We start from the raw sequence: 8,656 nt of genomic DNA on the forward strand, positions 1-8,656 counted from the left end.
TTAACTACCTTTATACAACAATATTACGAGTTGTCAGTAGTATTTACGCCTCCCAAATTCAAGTATACTCCGAGTTCATGTTCTTGTAAAATGTAAACATCTCCTCCCATCTTCTCTCTCACCCTAATTGTATAAATAAGCACATCCTGGCGCATGCGCAAAAACGTGGAGGATTTTCTAATCCAAGAATGAACAATAGAATTTTTTTATGTTTCTACCTAAAAAAAAAACCCTTTAATTTAACAGATACGTTAATTTTTAAAATTTTAAAGAAAAGCTGAAAATTTTGTTTTGATATTAGAAAAGTAAAATTTTGTTAACACGTAATTTCGAAACGAATAGATGGAATTAATGAAATTTTTTTGCTGGTATACTTCTGCTGTAATTTTAAACCGTTGAGTGTTGAACTGAGTGTTAAAAATGAGTGTTGAATTCAAATATTTTAAAATTTGTTCACATTTCAATACCTAGACAGTCCCTTATGAAGGTTATAATTCAAAGTTTTTAACCCATATTGAAACACTCATAAAAACAAACATAGGGTACAAACATTTTTAACGATAAACAAACATTTTTAAAGATATGATCATTGTAAGGATCTTACACACATAAAACAATAATTGTAAATATTTTTTTTAATACAGACTGTTCTATAAATAGGACAACGGTCCAATACACTACTGAAAATTATAAACTTTGAGTTATCTTACCAAAAAGATTTCATAAATGGAATTCCGAAAAACAGTCTCTATATAGTCTAACATTGCACATTTTTCAAATTGTTATACTATTTTTCTTATTTGAAAGTGCACTTATAAGATTTTTTAGTACAATCTGAAAGGTTTAAAATTGTTGAGAAATTCGATTTCTTTCCCCATGCTAGTAAACCAAAGATCAAAGTCTAGATGTTTCATTCTCTGAAATCATTTGGTTAAACTACCTTAAAACAGGTATTCTAATTTTACTTATCAATAATGATCTGTTTAATAAGATCAGATGAGATACGACACATTTTAGTTTAAGGTACTTTAGTCATATTATTATCCCTGGAAATATATAAAAAAGTTTTTATTTAACTAAAGTAATTTTTTCATCTATTTTAAGATCAATTTTCTACTGAAGCAAAATGAAGTGCTAACATGATATCCCATCTTCCAAATCTAATTCAAATCACTTCAATCCTTCGAGTAAAGTAAATTTGAATTTAAAATAATATATATTTGGAAAATAAAGCAGTAACACAATTTACAATTCAAAACTCTACTAAAACATTTCGTTAGTTTGAAGTGGTCTCTTCAATAGTTTTTCGTATATTCTCTAATAAATGTACCTGTGTATTACAAAATGCATGCCATTGACGAAGAGTGGCCAAGAAAGAGCCTATCAGCGATGCGATCTTGGGTAACTAATCGTTAGAATGAAGTTTTTAAACAAAGACAAGAAAACCGAATATATGTATTTGTTCTTTATTTTTTAACTAATTGAAACCAAAATTTGAATCTGAATTACAGCGGAAGTCACAAAATCCCATCCTAATCGTATATAATTAAATCATTGTGTTTTCGGTTTATGTCGTTTACATTCTTTTGAAATTGCAGTATAACACTCTATTTACAGTTTGTTGAATTCGATTCGACATTTGATAGGTATCCACAATGTGGATGCAAAATCTGAGTGCCAAATATCATCTACTTACCTCTCTTAATTATGTATTTATTATTAACTCATATTCGCTCGCCCAATCGGACTGGCAAAAAGGTTTCTTCTGAATGTCTAAATAGATTTATTCAACATTCGGTAGAAATCTAATTCGGTAGAAATTCTGCGCAAATCCTATATACTTTCTTATGTCTATCTTAAAGCGTCTTTGAGTTATCATTTTCGCAAACAATAGATTTGCGTATTTTCAAAAATGGGTTTTCCGCTCTCATAAAGGTTTGAAATTCGCAGGTATGTGAAAACCTAAATTAAGGAATTTTGACGACTGCAATGTTTCCATTTTATACAGTTAGTGTACAAGAATGTAAAATTAGGCTTGTTTTATGTGAATTCGAAAAAAAAAATATACCGTTTTATTATGTTAATACTAGCACAAAAAATATTTGTACTTAGTTTTAAAGGCAAAAAATATTTGTACGGTTACCTTCCGGCTTTATTATTCCATTCTTCACTACACAGTCGTAAGAATGTATCACTAGAAAGAATTTGATGTACTTTGAAACATTTTTGAAGTAAAAATTCAATAAAGATTTATCTGTATATTGAAACAGTTCACCTGACGCTTTCGATAACCAACGAAAAATTTTTCAATCAAAATTTAAAATTAAAACAAGATACATTTCCGGAAACTAATTTTCATAAGTTTACCTCTATTGGTTTCCAAACCTTAAGGTAAATAAATTTACCTTTGTAATGTGAAAAGAAAATGTCAGGATTTTTTTTTCATTTTATTAAAGACCAAGATGAGTATTGGTCTGGACTTTTTTGATACGCATATTAAGATATTCTACATAAGTTTCCTATTTAAGAACAAAAAATAATGATAAATATGCAAAATAATTTTACAAAATTGAAGTAAAAAGCTGTAAAATTGCAGTGCATTCGTATTCGGACGTAGGCCGATGGCCAACGTCATTTTATGTAAGCATGAAAAATTTCAGGTCATTCCAATGAGTAGGTACTGTTTTCGATACGTTATATTTTTGCAATGCATATAAAAAAAACAGTGTTTTAAAGGGCACCCTCACGAACTTCTAGTTATTAATAACTTTTTTTATTTCAGGCATAAATGAGACCGCTGGTATGATTTCAGCCTGAATAAATTTCTCTTGTTCTCATATTATTGCTATAACATAAGAATGTGCGAAAAACTTTGACGGCGGCAAAAAGTATCAGAACAAACTTAAAGAAAGCTTTCCGCAGCACAACTTTCATTAATATTCGTTATACTTCATTCAAACTGAAGGTATCTATCCTTATAGAAAACTAAAATTCTTTCTTTCTGATTCGCTGAATGTCACTTACAAAATACGCTCTCAAAAATTTCAATGAAATATAAAACAATTTTTTACAGTGTAGACATTTAAATTTAATCGATTGGTTTTACATTTTTTTGTTTAATACGAAAACTCTGAAGATGCCCACAAATTTAAATTAAATTGCAAAGAAATTAGACAATTTAAATTATCTACAATTGCTATTATCAAAATATTATAACTAATTAAACGCATTAAATAAATAGCAGTTCTGATGTGCGCTTAGAATATCTTTACATCAAAAAAAGCATTTAATTTGGTAAAAGTACAAAAAAACTATATTTTCAAAAGAAAAATAATATTTAGTTTGCCAATTTCGCATTTTGCGTAACTTAAGAGAAATGCACAAACTTTTAAATTATGGAAGAAATGATACCATACCATCCTGAAGCTTACATGCATACGCTTTGCAAAAGCAGTGCTTTTCCAAGGCATTTAGTGAGCAAAAAAAAAAAAAAAAAAAAATGATTTCACACGTACTGCTGACTGTCGAAAAACTGGTTGATGCTGTAAAATTTGCTTCCAAGATTTTCTTTGGCCTTGCTTCTGTTATTGTGTGTGTCTGCTCCTTCCAAATAAGACAAAAACGTGCAAATGCAGTCATGATTCCCATTTCAGCTTTTGACAATTATCATCTAAATGGAAATAATTTTTGTTGAAAAATTACAGATTTCCCTACGAGAAGTAGAACATTAGTAATTAGATGTTTCATTCCAAACGCCATTAAAATATAAATATTTGAATAAACGATTAAAATTAAATGCTTTCCGCCAATATCTTCGGCTTATGCTTTCTTAGTTCTGTGCCACACTCGTACTGTTTCTGTCACAATTGAAAAAAAAAGTATCATTCGAAAGAATGAAATGTTTTTGAATAAATAATTTACAGTTAAAATTCTTCCGGAAAACTAAATACATTAGTTCAATTTTAATAGTACCGTAATCATCATTTAACAAATTTTGCCTTCAAAGTGTTAAAGCAAATGGTTAAACTTTTCTTCAAATAATAAAAAATAATATAACTAAGATTCTGAATTTTTCGATTTAAAAATAAAAGGTATTCTAGACATTTTGCACTCAAACACAGTTTTGTATACACTTTTAAACATTAAATAATATTTTGTATGTAATACAGTTTCGCAAAATTAAAGTTTAAATATGTATAAATGGAAATACATTATAATTTGAACATAAACCATTAGAAAAGATCATTTTAAAGGGTAATGAAAAAATATTATATTTTCGTATGACTCGTATTTTGTAAAATAATTATAAAAGGGTGTATTCCGAATCAACCCCACTCGAACCAAATTATTCATAACCTTTTATTTAAAACCTGATTATGATACCTGATGTTGAGGTTTTGTATACATTATTATTACCCATTTTTTGGAAAACAATAATATGAAAATATGTTATTGCGGTATCAAATAAATATAAAATCAAAACAACGCTTACCAATGCAAATAACATTTTATAAAACTATAGCTCTAAATCTGTGTCCTGATAGAAAGATAAAAAAAAAACATCTCGTTTCCTCATTGAATGTCATTAAGAAAGTAAGCCCTCCAAGTGAAATTTTCAATAAGAGCTGAAGTATTCATTCGGAATGAGTTACATTCTGTAAATAAGACATTCGTACTTTAGAGATCATATTAATAATGTTCTGAGAAACAAAAATCTCTGCAAACAAGCCAATTATATAAGTAAAATAGCAATGATATGAAAAAAGTTCTAGTATTTTTGCTTTCTAAAATAACATTAATGTAATTAAATAAATAGAATAAATATGTATTATTAAAGAAATGTGCTGAGAATTTCTTGATTCGATTTAATAAAATCGTTGCGTCAGAAAAGTGAATGAGCTTGAGAAACAGACGAAAGAACTATGCCAGAAAAATGATTCCGAATCCTAAGAAGCATTTAACACTATGCAAAAAGTAACAACATCTCAACTATAAATGTTACAAAACATAATACTCCGAATATAATTTAGTGCTTCTTTTTTATTTCACATGCGTATGCTTTGTAAAAGCATCGCTAACACAATAAATCGCTCAAGAGTGATTAAACATAAACGAGCTTTGCTTTCTTAAATTTATGAATGAACAGTTTTGAAAAAATTGCTGGTTGTTAAAAGATTTGCTTTAATTCCTTTTTTATTTATTTCATGTTTTTCGTCTTTCCAATCAAAACAAGAACAATGAATGGAAGCATAATTCTTCTTTGAATTTTTAATAAACAGCTGAACGAATGGAATTAACTTGTTGAGAATTATAATTAATTTCGCCCACAAGAAAACGCTGAACAAGATACATCCTCCTCCCCACGGCAAGGGAACAATTTAAAATAAAAGTTTAAAATTCAGGGCTTACTTTCAAAAACTTTGGATTGAGCTACGCTAATACAGATATTCAAATAATAGGTACCTGTTAATACCGTAATAAGATCACTCATATGAAGTGGAACAGGTTTCAGTTAGAAGGCATTAAAATTTTAATAATATCATTGAAGATATATTTTCAGTTGATTTTAAAACATTATATCTCCATAAAATAATTTTTGATGCTACTTCAAATCAAATTTTCTGCGAATTTTATAATTTAAGCCAACATCAGGTGTCAAAAGATATATCTCATCTGCCAATGCTAAGTCTGAACGCACATCTTGGGAGTACAATAAAATAATAATAAGTTGGAGTTTTAATCTATCTATAATTGCATAAATAAAAAAAATACAGCTTTCAGCTCTATAACGTTCTTAAAACTATTTTTTAAGGGCGGTGGAGGGGTTAAACGTGCAAACATCAGAGTTAGTAGACAAAGTTATATTAATTGGAAATTTGAAATTTTCTATATTTGCATAAATAAAAAATAATACAACTTTCCTCTTAAGAACTTTCTTAAAACTAAACGGTTTTTAAGGGAGGGGGAGGGGTTAAACGTGTAGCCAACATCAGAGTTAGTAAACAAAGCTAAATATACATATATATAGCATAAAAAATAGCACGCCATCATAGAAAACAAATGATCACAAAAAATAACTTGACTAGAAATTAGCTAGAATGGTTTCTCAGAAATATTCTCGTTTAATTTCTGGTAGTTCTGTACCACAGGCAAACAGCAGTTACAAATTAGCATGTATTTAATTTAATATATATATATAAGCATGTATTTAATTTTATCATAATTTAAAAATACGTGCATGTAATTATTACACAAGTATCAGAGTACCAATTGCTGATTTTTGACTTCTTTTTTTCCTACCTGTTTAAACTGAAGTTTAGAAACCGAGCTAGAATTGTAATAATTTAATCACATTCATATTTCTTGTCTGTAAGATTTTTATTTCTCTCATTTACGCAGACAGACAGACAGTCTACTACTTAACGAAACTGATTTGAAATTTCACGGGTACGTAAGCATCAGAATTTAAATTTCAGATCCATGTGTCCCTCCGGTTTGCAGTTATAATGTTCATTTGTTATGAACGGAATTTGTTCTCAATTAGTTAGAAATCAAATACCAAATTCTACTCGTCTAGCTGAAGCACTTTTCAGTTATCGAGTTATTGTAATATCGTGTATCAAATACTATTAATGACATTTTTAGCTCACATGTTTTTAAAAACACATTGATTCTTTTCGAATGACACATTTTCTGATTAATGAAAGATGAAAGAATAAAACTATTCTTTAATTCAAACGATTGTTGTGCTCTTGTTTAACACTTTTGTCTTAAGGCAAACAATTGCTGAGATACATCGACATTTTAAAAGAACGGAACATTTTTTGACAATTAACTCAAAATAAGAATTTTATTTTTACTTTATCGACATGAAGTATGCGAAGGTAAAATATTGTAATAGTGATGAATTTCGAGGTCTAGATCTTGAATAATTTCCTATTTTTTTTTTTTTTTTTTTTTTTTTACTTCTCTGTCGTCGAAAAATAAATTTTTGATATTATGATCATCTATTTGAGCTCTCGATAACTCAAAAGAGCTTCAGCAATTTGGAAGATATTTCGTATTCGATGTTTATCCAATTTGGATAGAATTTAAATCTCAATTTATAATTTAAAATGTAATTAAAATAATTTACATTAAATCCCAGAATTTAATTTTAGCTATAGCATAGGGCTGAAAATTCTTCAAGAAGATAATTTAAAGACAAACAATTTTTTCTTGAAATGAGCATTTTGTATATTCAATTTTTTACTTTGTTGCAAAAACTGAAGCCATTTTATTTTACCATTGTTGCCAATTTTGGTGCCATGATCACTACGATAATTAATTTTTGTCTATGTGAAGAATTAAAAAAAATAATGTTAAAAAGAAATCTTTTGTTCTTCTTTGACATCATGTTTTGATTGCTTTTAACTGGATGTTCTTATATGCCCTATGAGTCATAATAGCCAATGGTTGATCAAGCATTCCACGTGAATTTATAAACATCATATTTTTTGTGTTATTTAATATTACTTCTTTATTAATGGGTATTGTATAAATAATTAAATAGTTTTCCAATCATGTTTTACTTCTCGCGTGCAATCGATTAATAAATGGGAACCTGTTTTAGGTGCAATTTTAATACGGTGTGTTACAAATGGCATTCAAATGCAGCTCAGACATTTTATTAAATTATTCATTAAATATTTCCTATATTGTATGTCTCGCAGTTGTTTTGCTGAAGTGAATTCAATTTTTACAAGACAATTACATTATTCTCTTTGCATTCAATGTTTTTTTTAAAATATATTTGTGTTATATATAATATCTTGAGAATTTAAACGGAACTCCGGCAGTGTCGAAAATTATCAAATCAAAGGTAAACACTTCCCACTGCACTAATATTTGGTTAATGAACGCTGATTTGAAACTTTATCTCATAGATCTCTCCATATAGAAAACTAATATTTTTTTCTTGTTGACTCACAGAATATCAGTTACAAAATATGACCTCCGAAAACAATATATGGTATATGAATGAAATATTTTTTTCGGAATATCTTGAATGCAATGGAATTAAAAATCTTAGTTATCTTTGTTTTCTAATATCAGTGTATTGCAGATAAATTGATATATTAATTAATTAGTATAAAGAACACGTGTTTAGAATTCCTATGATCTGATTAATAGGAATTTGGAACACGAAATAGAATGCTATGGGGAATGGACGAAATTTTACAAAAATTCATTCGAAAATCTTATTTTCAATTTAGAGTCCAATACAATTAGTGAAATAACAGAGAATAGAAAAATTTCTCTACCACCACAAGAATAAAAAAGCCTCTCAATTCCTAAGACAAACGAGGGCAGAAAATAACAATTCTTCACCAATGCACACAAGTGCCCATTAGACAGTTAGCCGCTATTCTCAAGCATTCAGGTAGGCAAGCAATGCGGGCTTTCTGTTAATTTATAATTTATTAATATAAATTCTTGAAAAATTTGTTGGTGTTGAAAAATGTTCTTCCACGTGTTTCTTCCGTTGTGTTTTATTTATTTTTTCTGTCTTTTCGTTTCAAATAAAATAAGAACCTGTGAATGCAATCTTAAAAACGTCTCCATCATTTGTTTCATCCCACCATATACATAAAAATATAAATATATAAATATGGAG

Source organism: Argiope bruennichi, chromosome 11 (genome assembly GCF_947563725.1).
Source record: "Argiope bruennichi chromosome 11, qqArgBrue1.1, whole genome shotgun sequence".
Taxonomy (NCBI): Eukaryota; Metazoa; Arthropoda; class Arachnida; order Araneae; family Araneidae; genus Argiope; species Argiope bruennichi.